Genomic DNA, 18,882 nt, shown 5'->3' on the forward strand with positions numbered 1-18,882 from the left:
TAATGAAGGTTTCATAAAGAGATTGTTCTGAAAATGCCTTTTTAATTGTTGGTAGTATTTGTTGGAATTTGCATTTTCCTACGAATTAGCTTGGAAAATACCGGAGTATGGAGCTGTCTTTCCTTATTGATCTCAGGGTAGGGAGTAGAAAATGAGCTCACTGGACACTGTCAGTATGTCATCTGGCTTTATACAAAATCTAACTTCCTCTTTGATTTAAGACAAACTGTGAACCTTTAATGCTAGGTCATAACAAGTAGGGCTTTTTTGTGTATGTTAGCAAGTTCAATAATTCCAGCATGCTGTTCAGCAGTGCCAGGGAAATCCCTGGTGACACAAAAGGGGATATTGAGACATTTGTCACAACTTTGTACTCAGTAATAATATGTAGGGATGGGTCTTGGTCTGATGTGGACCTGGTTCTGTACATTAGGAATTGTTGAAGATGAACACACTGTTTGTTTCTATCACTGCAGATATAATTTTCTGCGACTATAACTGTACGTGTTTAGTTTCAGTCTTTGGTAATGACATTTCTTATAAACCCTCTTGTTGTTTGAGATTTTTATGGTATGATTGTTTCCATCTGTTAACCGCTGTATCCAATAAGCAACAGTAGAAGAAATCATATGCCAGTGGAATGTGGACCAAGGATGTGGGAGTCTTACATTTAAGCGCATTCTCTTCAAATTCATCTGATCTTTGTATTTTTTCTAATTAAGGAAAATGTTGGAACAAAGTGGACAGTAATTCTAGGCTATAGTTCAGTGGTGCTTGAAATATAAATATTAAATGTTTTTCATTTTATGCTGTTTGTTTTCTTCAAATTAACTGTGCATTCTTTGGCATCTCTGAGTGTAATGAATTTGGCTTATATTTCTTTTTATTAAAAAGAAGTGAATACGTTACTGTGAGGAAAGATACATAGAGGAACTGCTTTGTGTTTCAGACTAGGGAGTCAGATCTTTGTTCAGACTCGACTGAGTAAATTATTTGGGAGCGAAACACTACTGAAAATATCCATCTTCCTCCTTATGCTTCTAAATAGTTGTAGAAATCTGATTCATCTGTCAGAGCCTGATTTCCACATATAAATGAAGAATATTACTTTCTTTGGAACTCGCTGTAACAATGCCTATTGCCTGCTGGTATTGTCTGAGAAAACTATGGGCAGTGGCTGTAGTTACCTGGTTTTAGTGTAGTAGCTTGTCATCACTACTGCAGTGTAATACTATCAAGCAGGATTTCCTTGCGCTGTTGTCTTTCTGAGTCAGCTAAAATAAGTTTTGATATCTAATCCTTACAAAGCAGCTCCAAACTTTAAGGAATGCTGTATTTTGCTCTTCCTCCACTGTTCAAAGTGAAATGTGGACATAGTCACACGAGATGGGATGGTTGCTTACAAAAATATATTTTTTTTCCTGGAAAGATGAATGAGGTTTGAACCAAAAGAAATTGACTCCATTTTGGCCTTCTAGTGCACTTTGTTTTTACTGCTAGTAGCATGGAGGTGAAAACAGGCCATATGACTTACCAATAATTCTTTGTCTTGATTAACTCAAAAAATCCAAAATTTCAACTCTCCCCTCCACTCACTCTACTTCAAAATGCTGTTTTTTCTCCCTTTAAGACCATTATCATTTATCAGTTGAAACGGAAACTACCCGTGCAACTCTGTTCCTTGGGCTTCTCAGTGTAAACATGCCAGTCATATAATAAACTGAATTATATTAAAGGAAACACACTGTTTTCCTTAGTAGAGTCTGTATTTTGAGGTCATATGCAGCATACTTAAATGTAGTAAGTAAAGTGTCTTGTTCTTCAATGAAGGAATTGCTGAGTGTGCACTGTAAGCTTTTTTTGGTAGCAGTTGGTCTGCTCATACTTCAGAGGTCACTTCTAGAACTGCACACGTTTTATTTACATCTACTGTGTATACTGGTGAACATGTAACCCGCTCCAACTGAACCACTTCGGGAATTTTTCTTGTGCAAAAAGACTGCAAGTACAACATATGCAACGTAAGAATAGAAAGCAATGATTTATTAGAAGGTGTAGATAACTGGTAGCATGTTAGTCCTAGCTAAAAATATACCTTTCATGAGACATTTGATATGTCATGAGGGTGAACCTGACCTCAGACCACAGCAACAAAAATGCCTGATCTGACCAAGTAAAGACAACTTGTCCTGACTCCTTGGGAGGTGTGAGTATCCAGATAGGGAGTGTTCGGATGCGCTTGACTCCCCCTGCTCTGTCCCCAACAGACTGAGGAGCTAAAATAATTCTATGAATCCTTTGTGAGAATTTCAGAGACTTGGAAACAAGTAACTTGTGTCAGAGACATCTCCTAAACTGTCCTATTCCAGAAATGTGGTGATTTAGCAAGTATCTTCTCAAATTCGGGTTAGTCTCAAATTCAGGTTAGTTATGCTTGCTTCCGTAACTGAGCTAGGGATGTTTCTTTATGTTTATAAAGGGCACTTGTACTTACTGTATTCTTCAGTCACCAAGATCTACCTCAGATTTGCAGGGTTAGTGTGAAGTGGTTTACCTCTTACCTCTCCCCACTCTGGAAAGCTTCAGAAAACACTTCATTAACTGTGCCAGCATAATTGAGAAGAAAGCCTCTTCATAGCTGCTACAGTGGCTGGCCCCAAGCTGCCCAGCTGGAGACTGACAGTTTACAAAGTCTACAATCCCTCTGCTTGTTCTAGGTAGAACCCTCAGTGAACTAAAAATCTCATCGCCAGCGAATGGAGTTCGTAATGCTCACAATCAGTTGTGAATCACAACATATGTGAAATTGAGCATGTGCCTGGGGCTGCCAAGAAAAATGGTGGTACCTTGTTTGCTGCTCTGGTTGAGATGCCAGAGTTCTTGCTGAAGTTCTTGCTGAGCTGCTGCTTGGTTGTACCAGCCTACCCTTAGCTTCTGTTCTGGGTGCTGGTTGCTCAGTACAGGGCGGTCATAGCTGAAGCTTCTGTGAGTTTCTCTGTACAGACAAATTGGTTTCAGGATTGGCAGCAAAGCTTCGTGTCTGATGTGCCCTCACTTTCATCAGCTTATATCATCTGGTTGATTTCGGAGGGAGCAGAAAGAATATACATGAATGTGGTGTGTTGGCCCAGGCTAATGGACAAACTCCTGCCCAGCTGTTCACTTACTCCCCACTGCTCCACCTCAGCAGGTGAGAATAAGGAGGAACAAGAACAAGAAAGCTCATCAAGATAAAACAGAAATTGCTTACCAATTACCATTGCAGGCAAAACAGAATAGACTTGTGGAAAATTAACTTTATTGCCAATTAATATATAGATATATTTAATTACTGATTCAGATACTGGAAACCAAAAAGACAAGCACTGAAACAGAGAGAATACCTCTTGTCCCTCTTCTCCAAGCTCAACTTTACTCCAGGGACTTCCCCTCCCTGCCTTGTTTTTGCTGCAGGCTGCATTCACTCCCTTTAGAGCAGCAACGCGGGGCACATGGAGGATCGGGAGGGGGTGTTGTGGTCAGTATGTAGAGGTTTCATGCTGCGCTTTTTCTCCCACCTTTCCTTTGGTGTGGCCCAGGTCTTCTGCTGGCTGCAGAGACTATTTGCTCTGGTGTGGGTCCTCCGTGGACTGCAGGAAACGCCTGTTTTGCCACGGAATTTGTCTTCTGGACCACATATTCACTCTGCTGCTTTTTGCTCCTTTTTGTTCCCTCTTCCTCTGCCTATCTGGTGTGTTTTGCCCCTTCTTAAACACGTTTTCCCTGAGGCAGCAGCAGCTTGGCAGAGAGAATCAGCTGCACCCTGTGGTGGTCCTGCTGGGGCTGGCTGGAACCATCAGTGTCCGGCACTGGGCATCCCCAGCCTCTCCTCACCTCTGCAGCCCCTGGTACCCAAACCTTGCCACTGCAGAGCGCACCCAGCCCGGGATGGCACATGGTGGGGCAGGAGCCACGTCGCTGTCGGGTAGGAAAGCTGAGAAGTTATGTCCCTGCTGTCGATTTTGAGGGCCAGCTCAGCAAGGGCTTTGCTAAGCAGAGATTCAAGAGTTTGCAAACCTGATAATTAACACGGTTTGCCTTTGAGGAAGCTACTTTGGCTCTCAGAAGTTTTGTATATGTCACCTGTGTGTGGTTGCACTTCCTGCCCTTTAATTTGGAGAAGTGTGGTGCTGTTGAGCATATTGCCTTTGAAAGCTGCCGGCTCTGGGAATAATGTGAATCTTTTCAAAGCTGAAAGTGGTGGAGTAGCTGTACAATAAGCTGTTTTCTGCTGCATAGGCGTGGTGGGTGTTTTTTGTTTTTGGTTTTTTTTTTTGTCTTTGTTAACTTGTTTATTTGTTTGTGAGAAACTAGCTTTTGATGCAGGTGGTGGTTACTATGATCTCCTGCAGCTCCCCCTGTGCAGCGGCTCTGTGTCAGGAGTAACTCACACTGGTTGTTCTCGTCATGGGGAGTGCCTGCTTGCTGTGTTCTTGGGAAGGAAAATCAGAGGAAATGGCATTTTGTAGTCCTCCTATTAAAGGCACATGGGATTTTCAGTGATTCCCTTAGTCTGTTTGCACAAATGGCTTTAATTATGTTTCTCTGCTTTTATAATTGTAGTAAAAAGTTTGGGAAGCTTGCATTACCACAGGATGAAAAGGCAAAACCTTTCTGTAGTAAACCTCCAGAGGCAGCACTCTGGGGATAAAGTGTCCCTTCTTTGCCAGCGTTTTCACAGATTGCAATTACAGCTGCTGTCATGGTGTTGCAACACTGTGAAGGAAGACGTGACGGGAAGGAAGTATTGCACAGTTCTCTGTTCTGAAATGGGTAACAGCTTTGTGGCCTTCTTAGGAAAACACCTGATTCTTTTATTGAGGAATAAATCCTCTCTAGAACAGAGGTTAACAAGATTCACAAATAATTACACATAGCCATTAAAACTTTATTGTGTATATTAAGTGTGGGCAGTTGCTCATTGCACAGCACAGCAATTGGTACATTTCTTACCCCTTCTCTTAGGTTTGGAGAGATTGTCTCTAAAACTGTGTTGAATTAAAGTGGTAAAGTTGTTGCACGTTATTGTTCCTCATTCAGTGATAATGTAGTCATAAGCTTGGCCAATGTATTGCATTGAAACCAAAGCTGTAGTCATAAACTAGTAATTTAAGAGCATAGTTTTGAGGGTGCTACTGTTGTGGAATTTTTATGTTGTCCTAAAATGAAACTTAAGAAGGACATAGTTAATTTTTTGTCCCTTAAATGCAACCTTACATGGAGGCTGATGCTAGTAGATATCTGATCACAAGTTATTTACTGAAAAACAGAGTTTTGTATATTCAAATTGGTAACAGAATCTGACTATTTTCACTGGATTTTCCTCCCCACAAGCTGAATCAGTAGGGAATAGAAAGACACTCGTGGTATTTGTTTATGATTCTGCAATAGCATAAGTCAATGAAAGTCAATACTTGGCCCCTAAATTTAGGGAAATGAGGTGGTTCAGGCCACTGGCCAAGGAAAAAATGAACGTAACAAGTGATGTAGGACTGAGTGAGCTTATACAGGGTATTGTGAGCACAAGTACTGGCATAAGAGGCAAGTCAGGAATGTTGATGAGGTGAAGGAGAGACTGGGGCAGTGCCAGCTTGCATTGGCTTGCATTGCTGTGGAATCGTACCTTTAATAAACTGATAATAATGCGTTTTCATATGCAGAAGAAAGTTTTATCCTGCTACTGACAGGAAAAAAATATTCTTACAATTGTAGTTTCCATTATATGGCATAGCTACACAACTATGTGTCTTTGGTGATCCCATAAAGCAGTCAGAATGTGTCTGTTTGCAAAGTGACTTTAAAACCCTCCTACTCGTCTCCCATGACATTAACCTGCCGGATCTGAAGTCATAGAAATTTTAATGTTACTGTGCAAGGAAGCTGTGGGTTCTGAAGGAGTTAGAATTTATGAGTGTGAACACAAGCAAACTGTTAATTTTACTTGCTATTGTGCACACCAGGAAAGCCTTTTTTCAAAGAAGTGCTGCTGTCCTTTCAGTAGTTAGAAATATGATGGATAACAATTAAAACCCATGTTTCTATAAAAATAATTAAAATAGTTGAAATATGAAGTTACAGATTGCTTTTATGTTAAAACTTTTTTAGCTACAAAACCTGTCCACAAAAACTGTGACATGGCTACCTTCAAACTCCTGTAAAAATAAATTCAAGTCTCAATCAGGTGGTCTTTTGCAGTCTATAATAACATGAGTATTAAATTTGACTTGAGAAGGTAAACAAAAAAGACTCAGTATAAGAGGTTTTGGTTTAGAGACCAAAGATGTAATATTTTTCTGCCTCCTTTCGCAATTACATTATGACTACAAATTTATAGGAAAATAAAGTTATGGCTTTGGTATTTGAATTAGCCAATACTTTGTGTCAAGTGTGGGGGAAGTGCCTGGTTTTCAAGCGAATAGCTCATCAAGATTTGACTAAAGCCTTTGTAGCAGGATACAAAAAGAAGTATCACTATAAGGACTAGGGAACTTGTGTGGATTGGAAAGCCATAGGCAGGGTGGGAATAGATGGGAAGGGCAGAGTTAAGAGGAGACTTAGGTTTGGTCTTGCCTTGGCTAGGTGTTTGTGAGGCAAAGTAGAAAAACTATCAGAGTAGCTCAGGCAATACTACTTTCTCAAGATATGTCACTTCCATGTGCATCCTGACTGCTTCCTTGCCAACAGCAATGGGCAATGGCTTTTCAGGATGCTGGTGAAATGGTTAATGTGGACACGGCCAGTTTGCTTCTCGTGGTCGTTACTATTTTGCCCATTCATACGGATCCCTTTGATTCACTCATTTCTGCCTTCAGTTCACTGGTGGTGGGGTGGCGGGGCAAGAATGTTTAGCCTAGAACTGCTTTCAGTAAATAAATTTCAAATTATTTACAACTATCAGAAATGGCTGAAAAAGTGAGATACAATTAGAAGTGTTTTTTTTTTTTTTTTTTTTCCTTCCTTGAATGAGAACCTGGCCTAGCTGTCCCTGAAATTTCAAAATGTTTTTGTTCTTTTCTTGTGCAGCTGTGGCACTTGAGTATTTTTTATTTTACACATTTTGCATCCCAATTGGATGGATGTACATGCAGCTCAAAAATGTGGCAGTTTTTTAACTGCTTCTTGAAATCACAGTTCAAATACTTAAGGGTGTCCTCTCTGTGTGGATGATTTTTAGAAAATGTTACCATCTCATGTTTTGGTAGTTGGTGGTGGTGGGGGGTGTGTGTCCCCACTTTTAAGATATCACTGGGTCTTCAGCTATTTCATGGTTAAAAACAACTTTGTCACTTGACGTAAAATTCTGCATGTTTTCCATCAAACTGCTTTCATCAAGACTGCACGGTTTAATGCTGCAAGGTCAATTTGCAGACTGGCCAGTGAAAATGCACCTCATTTTTCACTTAACTACACAGTTCTATGCCAAAACGTTAATTTATATAGACTCACCGTAATTATACAGTGATTAGTAACTTCATAGAGTGTGGTCATACATAATACAGAAGATAAAGGCTTTTCAAAACAACTACTGTAAGGTAATAAAGTAATGCGTGACAAGGGTCAGATTTTTAGCAGTGATTCTGCAGTGTCCTGTCTCATCCTGCCACCAGGGACAGCACAAATGCCTCCCTTCGAGAAGTGGTAGCATCTGGGATCAGCCAGTCCCTGGAGCAGCCACCCCTGCATCACCAGCCAAAAGATCACTGCTAGAGAGGAGTGGGCAGTGAAAACCATCAGTCATGCTTTTGGAGGCACCTTCTTCCTCTGTGTTTCGGGACTAGTAGCTTCATTTGCCTCCCGCCCTCAGGACAGAAGAGTTTGTCCTTTTAGAGCATTCATGCGCAAACTGGATAAAAGCGTCTCTAAGTGTGGATATGAAAATACATTTTTGGCATGATTTCTGTTATACTTGAAAGGTTTCCTCTCTCCTGTGGCAAATCACTTTTGGTAAATAACATCACATGTTTTTGTAAGATGCTTTTTCCCTTCACTATTAAACCATTACAAATGGTTGTAACTGGAACAGGCACTGCTGCTTTCATTAAGTGCCCTCTGCATCCTGGAATCTCCTAAATGCTACATCCCAGTCGACACAAAAACATTTAAGACTATGAGAGCTTTAGTTTAAGCATGTAAATAGTCCAGAGGCAGTCAGAAGGATAACTCAAGGTTCTTAAAATTTAAGCACTTGCTTAACAATTTTGTTAGGTCTGATGCAACTCTTCATCACTTTGAAAGACTGAGCAGCCATATTTCAGTAAGTCAAAACCCCAATGTATTAATCTGTCATCACAGGCAACTATTAGATCAAGTCCAGAATAAAGGTCCAAATATTTTAAAAAATATGGGACTAGTCCTGCCCTTTCTTTCATGCTCAGTAAAGAAAAAAAAAAATGAAATAATTCTGGTATGTCAAGGAGAGTTTTGGTTACAGTTTGGGTCTGTTTCTGTTGAATTACATTTCTGTTTTATGTGTTACCTAGTAGTAAAATCAATTGAAGTTTTCAAAATATTGCTATGCATGCTAATGTATTACAATACTTGTGAATAGTAGAGGGAATTCAGAATGTCAAAGCAGTTCACAGTGCAACCTTATACGAGGTCATGGATCATGGGGAGAAGGCAACATCATTCAAAAAATGGAGAATAAACAGGCTACCTGGCTGAATCTGATGATTAGCTGAGGAGGGTGATGGCAAACAAGTGCTCTGAAAGTTGCAGTGGGTGTTGAGCTTGTGTGTTCAAATGGCTTCTGTGAAGGAAAGAGCAGTGCAAAAATGTGAGCGGGACAAGTCATGACAGTAGGAACGAGTCAAGGGGAGTGGGCATCAGCCCACCAGCAGCTTGGCCTGAGACACAGGGCTTGTCCCTGGGGGATTTTGCTCTCAACCACTCTGCTCGTTCATAGACTGGGATGAGCAGCAGTAGGAAAACACCCACCAACATGACAACAAAACAAAGAAAGAAACAAAAAACTAAAGGGGAGAAAAAACCCAAAACAACCCCAAAACCAAACAAAAGACAAAAAACCCCTAACGAAACACACATACACAAAACCACAAACAAACAGAGCACATGCACACAAAAGAAAAAACAGACAAAAACAACCCCAAACCAACCAATGGAAACTCCAGAAACCAACATAAGTTGTGAATGCTGGCAGGTAATTAGCACAAGTAATTATGGTGCATGTGCAGGTGGAGGATGTGAAACTGGCTTTTGAGCTCGCAGTACAAACCTGTTGCTTGCTGGCTGTGGGGGCTGCTTGTGGTTTCTTGTAACACCTGAATGAAACAAAAGGGGCATTTCCTGAATCCTCTCATTAATGAACGGGCACAAGCCAGTGAGTACACTGATCAGGCTTTGTGCTTTTGCATGTAGACTGTCATATGGGAAAGACAGGGGCTGGGGGAGCTGAAAGAAGGTGAACATCCTGCAGACAACTCCCCAGCACAGAGTTAATGTTTTTAATTGCTCTGGTCTGAGAGCCAAGGACTTTCTGAGTGCTCTGCCCACAGGTGTGAGGCAGCGAGAAAGGGGACATAGATGAGGCAGAGCTTGACTGACATCCAGACTGATCAATAAGAGTATTCCATCCCATTAGTGTCATGCTAATTATTTAAGGAGAGTTGGGAGCAAAGGGATCTTCTGGTTCTGCTCTTCTGTTTTCTTGCTTGCTTGCTCTTTTTTCGTCGGAGCCAGGGGAGTCTTTGGTGCAGAACGTTTAGTCCGGCTTTTGCCATCTTGCAGAGGCCTCTGAGCCTTTCTGCCTTTTTTCCTCTCTTTTCTCTCTCTGGGATCTGCTGTTCGGACCAGGTGTGGCTTGCTGGGACTGGCTGCTCAGTTGTGGACAGAGTTCATGAGGAATTGCCTTGAGTATCTTGTATTTCTATTATATATGTATATATTTACCGGTAGTGTATTAGTATTTTGTTATTTTATTAAACTGTGTTTATCTCAATCCAAGTTTCTCCCTTCCCTTTTGATTCTCTCCTCAATTAGGGAGGGTGGAGGAAGGGGTGAGCGAGTGGCTATTGTGATTGTCTTGCTAGCTTGGGTTAAACCGTGGCAGATACTAAAATGCAGTATCTGTTCTTGCAGAGTGCTTAGAAAACACTGTCAGTGCTTAGTAAGAGGTACATTACTGGGGACTTTAGATTTCCATTTATGAACTTCACAGAATGCATCTTAATTGCAGTAGTCTTTCTCTTTTATTCCTTTTTATGTTGTTGATGGCTGTAGTTTTCTTCTAAGTCATTAACTGGAGTACATTTGCTAGTTTTAAAAGCGATCGTAACTTCAGTTGTTTCTCTTGCAGCGCTGATGCATGAGTTACATTAGTGTGAGCGCTCTTCTGCGACGGCTGTTACCTAATACGCTTGTTTCGCTGCGCGTTTATGCAATTTAAAAGCATTGTTGAATCGACTCATCTGCATCAAAATCTTGCTGTGTACATCACTGCAGAGCCGACTCCTCAGTGCCCCTTGAGAGTACCGCGCGATTTGTGCCAATGCGCCCTAAGAACCTGCAGTTGTGGGAGCTGCCCCCCCGTCTGGGGACAGCAGGGTTGGGTCAGCATCACCCCCGCCCGCGGCGCTGGCTCCTCCTGGCCGCCCGGGGGCGGGGGGCGGGCGGCAGGCAGCGGTAAGGAGGGGTCGGGGTGGGGGAGGCGTCTCGGAGGCTTCGTCCTTCGGTCCCGCGTGGGTCTCCGAGGCGGTGGCTCGGCGGGGCGGCTCCGGGCTCACACCCCGCCAGCGGCACCTCCGCACCCCGGGGCGGGGGCGGCTGGCGTCGGGAGGCTCTGACACGGCTCGGCGAGAGCCCTGGCGCCGGGGACGGTGGTTTTGTGTCTTTCAGAATTACAGGAAAAAGTGTTACTTGTGCTGAGCCTGGTAACTTCCCATTTTGTACATCCCTTCGCAGTCCCGGGGAGGCAGAGGTCCCTGTTGAGTGAAACACCCGTTCTGCTGCTGCGGTGAGTGTGTGGTGGTTGTTGTTATTGTTATTATTGTTATTATTATTATTGTTGTTGTTGTTATTATTATTATTATTATTATTATTATTGTTATTATTATTATTAAGCAGAGGTCCCTCTGCTCTTTTTTTTCTTAATATGGTACATGGGAAAAGAGTGAAATGCATCCCCTGAGTATTAGTCCAGTGGATCTTTACCAGCCGTGATGCGTGCTTGCATTCACATCTCTCCAGATGTTCGTCCCAGACTTGAGGCAGTGCATGCTTCTGTGTCTCTCCAGGCCAGGCAACTCCTTTCAGTTTCTTTCAAGTCCACGAGACAGTAAAAATTGAAACTTCCCATTTAGCTGATTGCATTTGTCTCTTTTTGGGAAGAAAATGATACAGAAGCTTGGCAGTGGTTTTCTTTGTATGTGCAGCGGTAAGAGTTAGTTCTCGAAATGTTTGCTGTATATGCAGTCATCAAAGGCAGTAAGAGCTCTTTCCTAAGTGCTGGCTGAATAAATTGTCTGTATTCACTCAGATTTTCTCGAAGTGGCATATCAGATTTAAGTATATTGGCCCCATGCTCTCTCTATGCTTGCACAGTTTCTGCCTCTTGGGAAGAAGTAATTTGGTATTATGTTTGTGTGTACATATGTCATGAGTATCACTTACGCTCGTGCTTAAGCTGGGGAAGCTGCACTGAACTTCTTGTCTGTGATGAACAGTGTGACTGTTGTCTCTTGAAGATGATTGTCTATAGTTGAAATCCAATTTCTAGCCTCTACATGTGAATTAAGACACTGGGCACAAGAATGTTTTTGTGCTTGAAGAAAGCTTCATGTATTGAGCAAAAGAACAGAATGTTCAGTTCAGATTTTTCTGTCAGATAGCGGCTAATCAGTAATAAAATGGGTCTCAAAGAGATAAAATAGTAAGAAAAGCTTTAGGTTTATATCATAGAGGTCACAGTATTCAATGTTAAAAATTTTGGGTTTTTTTAGAATAATAATGTAAATCTGGTAATTTTTTGCATTATTTGGTGCTTGTAGAGAACATTTTAAACTAAACCATGCCACACTTGGAGGTCTCAAAACGTTACTGGTTTTGGTACGTCCCATGGACCCTGGTTTCACACCACTGTTCCATGTTTCAGCTAGTACTTTTAACTAAGATACAAAAATATTGCTAGTAAAGTTTACAGTGTGGGTAGTAAGCAAGAGAAAAATAGGACATATAACCTTTACAAAAAGATCTGAATTAGTAGGACGATCCAATGATTGTCTTATGCAGGTCAACACCAAGATGAACATATTTGGGATCAAAGAATTCAGAGGATGCTCAACAGGACAAAAAAACTTCTGGAAAGTACTAACATAAACCCCATTTTAGATAACTGTGTCCTCTGTTGGGGAAAGGAAGGGGCTAATGACCTGCTTAGATGTACAGTTATAGGAGCAGGAGGTAAGCGTCTGGTAGTGATCCTGTGTTCCTATAACAAGATACACGAGGTGTTTAGCATCCAGCAGTGAAAGGTGGTAAGGAATTGGTGAAGGTTATCTGTGCAGAGGCTTCCCACTCATGTTACACATTCACTGCGTGAATGCAGTGGAGACTGTAGCTCATTTCTGTAAATCCAGCTCTGACTATTCAGACATTGTGTCCGCACTTCAAGAGGGTGTGAAATACTGGAGAATCCTCAAAAGAGAATATTTAAAAATAACCAAAGGATATGGAAAACAAACCTTTGAAAGAGGACTTAATGTATAGTTTTTACATTTCTATAAGGTCGAGATGAATATGGAGAAAGATATTTGATAGTAGGAGTGTAAGCAAGCTTCTTAATCACCATGAAAAAGAGAGGAGATGAAATGGTGTGTAGGTATTGTCTGTGTTCTAAATTAATTCGTAAACCCAATAGTGAATAATGCAATAGTAGTATAAGCACAAAACTCACCTTCAGCTGAGTCTGTAGTGAGCCCAAGTTTATGATGTTTTCTAGAATATATGATTAAATCTCTTTTTCAGAATGGTGTTATTATGTGCACAGGTAAGCTGCGGGATCACAGTGATCTTTTCTGAGTGATAAGAAAGTATGAAAGTGAGGTTTGGCACTCATTTTGTTCTCTTTCCTTTTTGTGCCTGTGGGAGCACAGGGTTACCTACAGCACAGTAGGACAGGGATTATAAATATATCCTGCATTTTGGGGCTGTACCTGATTCCCTGAATAGTCCAGGAAAGTTTTTATTTGCTTTCTTCTGAAACACACTTTGCTAACATTATTGCAGCGGACATGTATCTTACTCTGGAACATTTGGAATGGTCTTATTTCAAGAGGCAAGGTTAGACAAGGTGAACCAATGCTCTGAAGTAGTACAGAAAATCTTTGCTTTGGTCTTCTGACAGGTTTGTATTCTGTACAGACTTCAGGTTAAAACCACCCAGATGCGGCAACTGTAAGAGATTTGGATCTGGCCCTCCTCTCTCGGTGAGATTTCTGCTTTTCTTTATATCTCAATGCATGGATCCTTCTGCAGCGACCATCCGTTTTTCTCCCCTAGTTGCTCACTGTGGCAGAGACATCTTGTTCTCTACCTTTGTTTGACAGACTGTGCTCGGGGCAGGGGTACAAAGGCAACCGTCCTAATAACGTCTTACTGGAAATGTCTGACAAAAAAATCGTCTCTCCAAGTAGACTCTTCTAATAGCCAGTGTAGACTTTGTGGTCCCTCAAACACAGAGCCCAAGAAGAAGGTTCCAAAACCAGACCTGTACACAAAGGCTATTTAAGCCCTGGCTTGACTGTTTTTTCTCCCTCCGTGAAAAAAGAACAAGGAATGACAGTGCCGCAGTTCTCTCTGGTAGTATCACCAACTTCAGTTCTAGTGACATTGGCGGCCTGGCCTTCCTTTTAGTGAGCATTATCAAATCAGGTAGAATTATGTAGTTAAAACGAAAAAAGTGGCCAGCATGTAAAAAGAAAGAAGTTAAATCTTGTTTTGTGTTTGTAGCGTTAAGCTTTTTCCCTAAAAATTGAGTTTTTATTATGGGGTATAATAAGTATCAAACAAACATTCATTTTGTGAGTTTTTTACCTAGTTGGACATTTTGTACCATAAGACGTATTTAGTGTCTTATTTAGATATATTTAGAGGCTTATTTGGTATGATTGTTCAGAGAATAATGAATTATATTATATTGACTAGCTATGGATTAATTATTTTTCTGTTTTAGTACCAAGCTGCATTTAGGTAAAAATTGGAAATTAAATAAAATGTACAGCATTTTATAATAAAATGTATTGGTATTCTACATGGTGTTAAGTAGTGTTCTACAACAAAAGAAAGGGCTTATCAAAACACATTTAGCATCTACAGCTCTAGGCTTTACCAAACAAAATAAATGTTATCAGCAGCATGAACTGACCTTTCCTGGTCACTATCTCCTTCAGGATTTTGGAACAAAAGTATCTTATCCTTTTGTGCCTTTTTTTTCCCCCATTTTTTTTTTGTTTAGAGACTGAGAGAGGAAAACAGCTTTCCTGCTTTTCCATTTTCCAGTTGGTATGCCGCTCTTAACAAGTCATTGAACTTGATGAATGTAGTGTTTGTTTCTTTTTCTTTTTTTTTTTTTTTTCTTCTGCCTGCTATTGCATTTTCAGAACAAGTTTCTGGGGTCAAAAGCTGGCACAGCATATCAAAGGGCTCTTGTCCATGTTGCTCCTTCAGACGTGTCCGTAAGCTTAGTGGTTTCTGTTTTCTCAATAAATAGATATTGTTTGAATTGATTTAAGTGATTTTAGTAGATTATGATAGCATTATATTTTAAGGTCGGCTGTCATAATTTCAAATTTAAATAAGTTTATTTTTCAAAATGTTCCTAAGGCCTGTTTAAATCAAGTGATATTTAAAAGTTAAAATTTTAAATCATATTCTTCCAGGTTCAGCTGACTATTCTTAGGTCAGTTAAGGACTGTGGGTTATGAAATGAGTGTACTCATGATCTTTCACTTCAATGTCTGTCATTTTTCCCATGAATGATCCTGTCAGTGCATGATTTATAGGGATTAGAGAGCTGGGAAAAGCCGTTAGGCCGTGCCTCACTTTTACTGCTTCCTCCAGTAAGCTGACATGTCGTTCTCCTTGACCAATGCAGAGAAACCTCAGTTTTCCTATTCTTGTGCTCACTGCTGCTTGCCCTTGATGGAATCATGACCAGTCTTGGAAGCTGATGCTTCTGCACTCTGCTATCTACGAAGGAGGCTGAAGTTCACCTGAAATGTCCTTTTTCCCTCTAGGATATTTGTAAAGGCTGATGGATTTGAATCTCAGAGTTCTGAAAACCGATGGTTATGGCTTTTCCAATTGCATCTGTGCATGACGTGGCAGTCGGGTGGTCCAGTGGGGCTGAGTGCAGGCTGGAGCTCCTGGCCTTCAGCGTTGGCTGGTATAGGGCAAGGTCTGTCTCTCCGAATGGTGGCTGGTGTGGCAGAGCTGTAGCAGTTGCTGGTAAAGACTAAATAAAAGACGGAAGTGGCTATTCAGCTTCCTTTCTGTTTCATAGCTGTTAGACGTGTGTCAGTAGGAAAGGGTGCCCTGTCAGGTTCCAGCAAAGATGTTAGAACTTCTTGAAGATCACTGGGCTTATGTTTTACACAGGCTAAAGGCATACTACCTTTACATTTATAGACATACTATGTTCTTTACACACGGTGTAACAGCCACACTGCATGCAGAAGTATGTGTTTGTGTAGCTAAAAACAATCTTGGAATTGGATCTGAATGGAAAAAGCTTTCCTGTCCTGAAATGGAGGAGAAGGGTGATTAAGAAATAGTCCTAAATAGATTATGAGGAAAAGTTACTTTGGGTGATTTTTTTCCTCTGACTTGTTTAAATTTTTAAACCATAGTAGTTCCAAACAACTTAGATTTCAAAATGAAAATGGAAAACCAGAGGTTTTGGTATTGAGAAAGCCTTGTTTCATCAACTATGTTACGCAATTATTATTATTATTTTTTTTTTTAATGAGACCTTCATTGAGAATTGTCCCTTTCTGCATAAATCTGGCTTGGGTGAATCAGTTTTTTAAGTAGTTGAAGAAGGCAATTCTGTTCATGCTATTTATTTAGCCATCAAAATTTAGCTTTTACAGGTAACTTTAAGTGAAGCACTTCTGAATTTATGATGTGACTTTCACTCAGGAATGTTCTTTCATCACTTTTACATGTGTGATCTCTTAAGTAAACAGCCAAAGAGCTATTTAGTCACATATCAGTATACTGACAAAGACGTAAGATGTGAGTAAGTGTAACCTGCTGAGTTCCTGCCCTGGTCTCTGACGTGTGTTAACTAGCAGCTGGCTTGTCAAATAACCAGCTGCTAATTGGTGTTGGGGAAAGTGGAAGGAAATGCAACATAGCGTCAGGACTGAACCAAACCGACAGCCCATGGCTGGGAAGATGTGTCATGGAGGTTTCTCTCCCCAGTCCTCTCCTCTAGCTCACCAACTTGGATGTCTGTCAAGCCACGTAGCAAGTTGCTTCCATTTGGTAACATGGCACAAATAAAAAATTTTGCCTCATTTTCTGCTATTTTAGCAGGCAAAAGCGACTTATTGTGTGATGAGCACTAGAGGAGCGCTAGAAGAGGAGGAGCAGGTAGTAGTGGGCGCAGGATGAGGAGCACTTGCCAAGTGTGGATGGGATCTTTGGCTGTTTAAGCTTTCTGGTGAGCATGTGGAACCAGCATTTTTCAAAGGCTTTTAGCTTGTCATTGTGGCTACATTTGCCACGTCTGATCTTTTGGCACTGTGTTCCACTGTGGTGGAATATGCAGTAGTATGTGGTATTTTTGGCACAAGCATAATTTAAGCATGTGTTTATGGTTTCCCAAGGCTTTTGGGTTCCAATTCCTTGCTAAAAATGTGGGATTGCTGGAGCAAGCCAAAGGAATATGATGAACAAAGCATTTTCTTTATTCTTGGAAATAGCTGGACTATTTTGGCTGAAATGCAGCCTTTTCTATCTCGTGTCTCCTCAAAAATAGCAAACCAGCATATGTAGAATATCAGTAAAAACTGCGAGAGCTTTGCCAAGTGGTAAGCAAAGAAAGACACTGGCAAGTCTTTGATAAACTTCATAGGCTTTTTCTTTTTTTTTTTTTTTTTTTTGTAATATAGCAGATTGCCTTTTTTAGAGTCATCATTATGATTTTCTTTTTTTAAATGTAATGTAGTTTTCTTATAGCCATGACTTTGAGACTGATTTTTTTTTAACTTTGGTATCTTTCTTAAACTACCAAAAATAGAATAAGAAAACCCACACATTTTAGTGCTTAGGAAAGATGAATATATTCTTACCTTCAGTACAGTGGAAATTCTAGTATTTCGTCAACATTGCTATGGACTATGTTAATTCTAAAGTGTAAAAGTAACTATGTAAATATTTTTAAATCTCCATCTCTCTTTAATTCTGCACCTACTGGTGCAGAATACTTGGAACAATTGCTTCAGGTTCTTTTTAGCATAATTCTTTTTTACTGCTTTGAGAACAAGAACTTACACCCTAGGTGATTAAAGTAGTAACAGATTCTCTTTTTGTAGTTGCTCTTCTTGTTGGTACACATCTTGCTACAGCTGTATTTCAGGAATGTGTCACTGGGCAAACTCCTCCCTCGTTTATCTTTTTATCCCGTGTATACTTTTCATTATTTTTTTCCTGTTTTGCACTGTCATAGCCTTTAAGTTTATAAAATTCTTCCTGAGACGGACTGAAAATAATGTTTAAGATGAGTTCTAGCAGAAACTGAGCACAAAGCATTTTTTTTTACTATGGTTTTCTCTTTTGGATTACTGTAAAACTTCATTGTGTAGCGAAACCAAGAAGTTCTTTGTCCCAAACAGTGGCCTGGTGCACACCTGCTTCCTAGGATTGTCTGAACCTGTGGGACGAGGAGATGGCCTGTTTGGTCTGAAAGCTGCTGGTATACCTGTTCTAGGGAGATAGCAGTTGCCTCCTGCCTGGAGGCCTCCTGAGATACTGGTTAGTGTGGAGAGCTGAAAATTCCAGCAGCTGTGAAGACACAAAACGGGGAGCAGTGGCTAATGTGCCCAGAGGATTGTGCTGCCGTCCAGAGGGACCTCAACAAGCTGGAGAAATGGGCTGCAGGAACCTCATGAAGTTCAACGAGGAGAAGTGCCAAATCCTGCAGCTGGGCAGGAACAACCCCAGGCACCAATACAGACAGTGGGCTGACCTGCTGGAGGGCAGCTTTGCAGAAAAGGTCCTGGGGGACACCAGGTAGAACACGAGCCAGCGCTATGCCCTTGTGGCAAAGAAAGCTAGTGGTATCCTGGTCTGTGTTAGGACGAGTGTAACCAGGAGGTTCAGGGAGGTAATCCTGCCCCTCTGCTCAGCACTGGTGAGGGCACACTTGGAATACTGTGTCCAGTTCTGGACTCCCTGGTACAAAAGAGACATTGACATACTGAAGAGAGTCTAGTGAATGGTCACAATGATGATTAAGGGACTGGAGCATCTGTCATATGGGAGGAGGCTGAGAGAGCTGGGACTATGTGGCCTGGAGAAGAGAAGGCTCATATCCCATCAATATGTGAAGGGAGAGGTGCAAAGAGGTCAGAGCCAGTCTCTCTGGTGATGCTCAGCAACAGAACAGGAGGCACTGAGCATGAACATGGGAGGTTCCCTCTGAACATCAAGAAACACTTTTTCACTGTGAGGGAGACTGAACACTGCAGCAGGCTGACCAGAGAAGTTGTGGACTTTCCATCCCTGGAGATCTTCAGAAGCTCTCTGGACATGCTCCTGGGCAACTAACTTGCTCTGGGTGACTGCGTTTGGGCAGAGCGATTGGACCAGATGACCTCCAGA

The 18,882-nt window shown here is 41.2% G+C and overlaps 1 protein-coding gene across 4 annotated transcripts in view; it reads left to right on the plus strand.

The window, feature by feature from the left end:
• The first annotated feature begins 10,742 nt into the window (after nt 1–10,742).
• Nucleotides 10,743–18,882, plus strand: part of IL31RA (interleukin 31 receptor A) — a 41,427-nt gene continuing 33,287 nt past the window's right edge. For 2 of the 4 annotated variants that reach the window (XM_065656210.1, XM_065656214.1), the window contains exons 1-2: nt 10,743–11,011; nt 13,417–13,481. The gene's annotated coding sequence lies outside the window, so the exon portion shown is untranslated. The remainder of the gene's footprint in view (nt 11,012–13,416; nt 13,482–18,882) is intronic. The other 2 variants (XM_065656211.1, XM_065656212.1) reach the window with 2 other exon arrangements.

Source organism: Caloenas nicobarica, chromosome Z (genome assembly GCF_036013445.1).
Source record: "Caloenas nicobarica isolate bCalNic1 chromosome Z, bCalNic1.hap1, whole genome shotgun sequence".
Taxonomy (NCBI): Eukaryota; Metazoa; Chordata; class Aves; order Columbiformes; family Columbidae; genus Caloenas; species Caloenas nicobarica.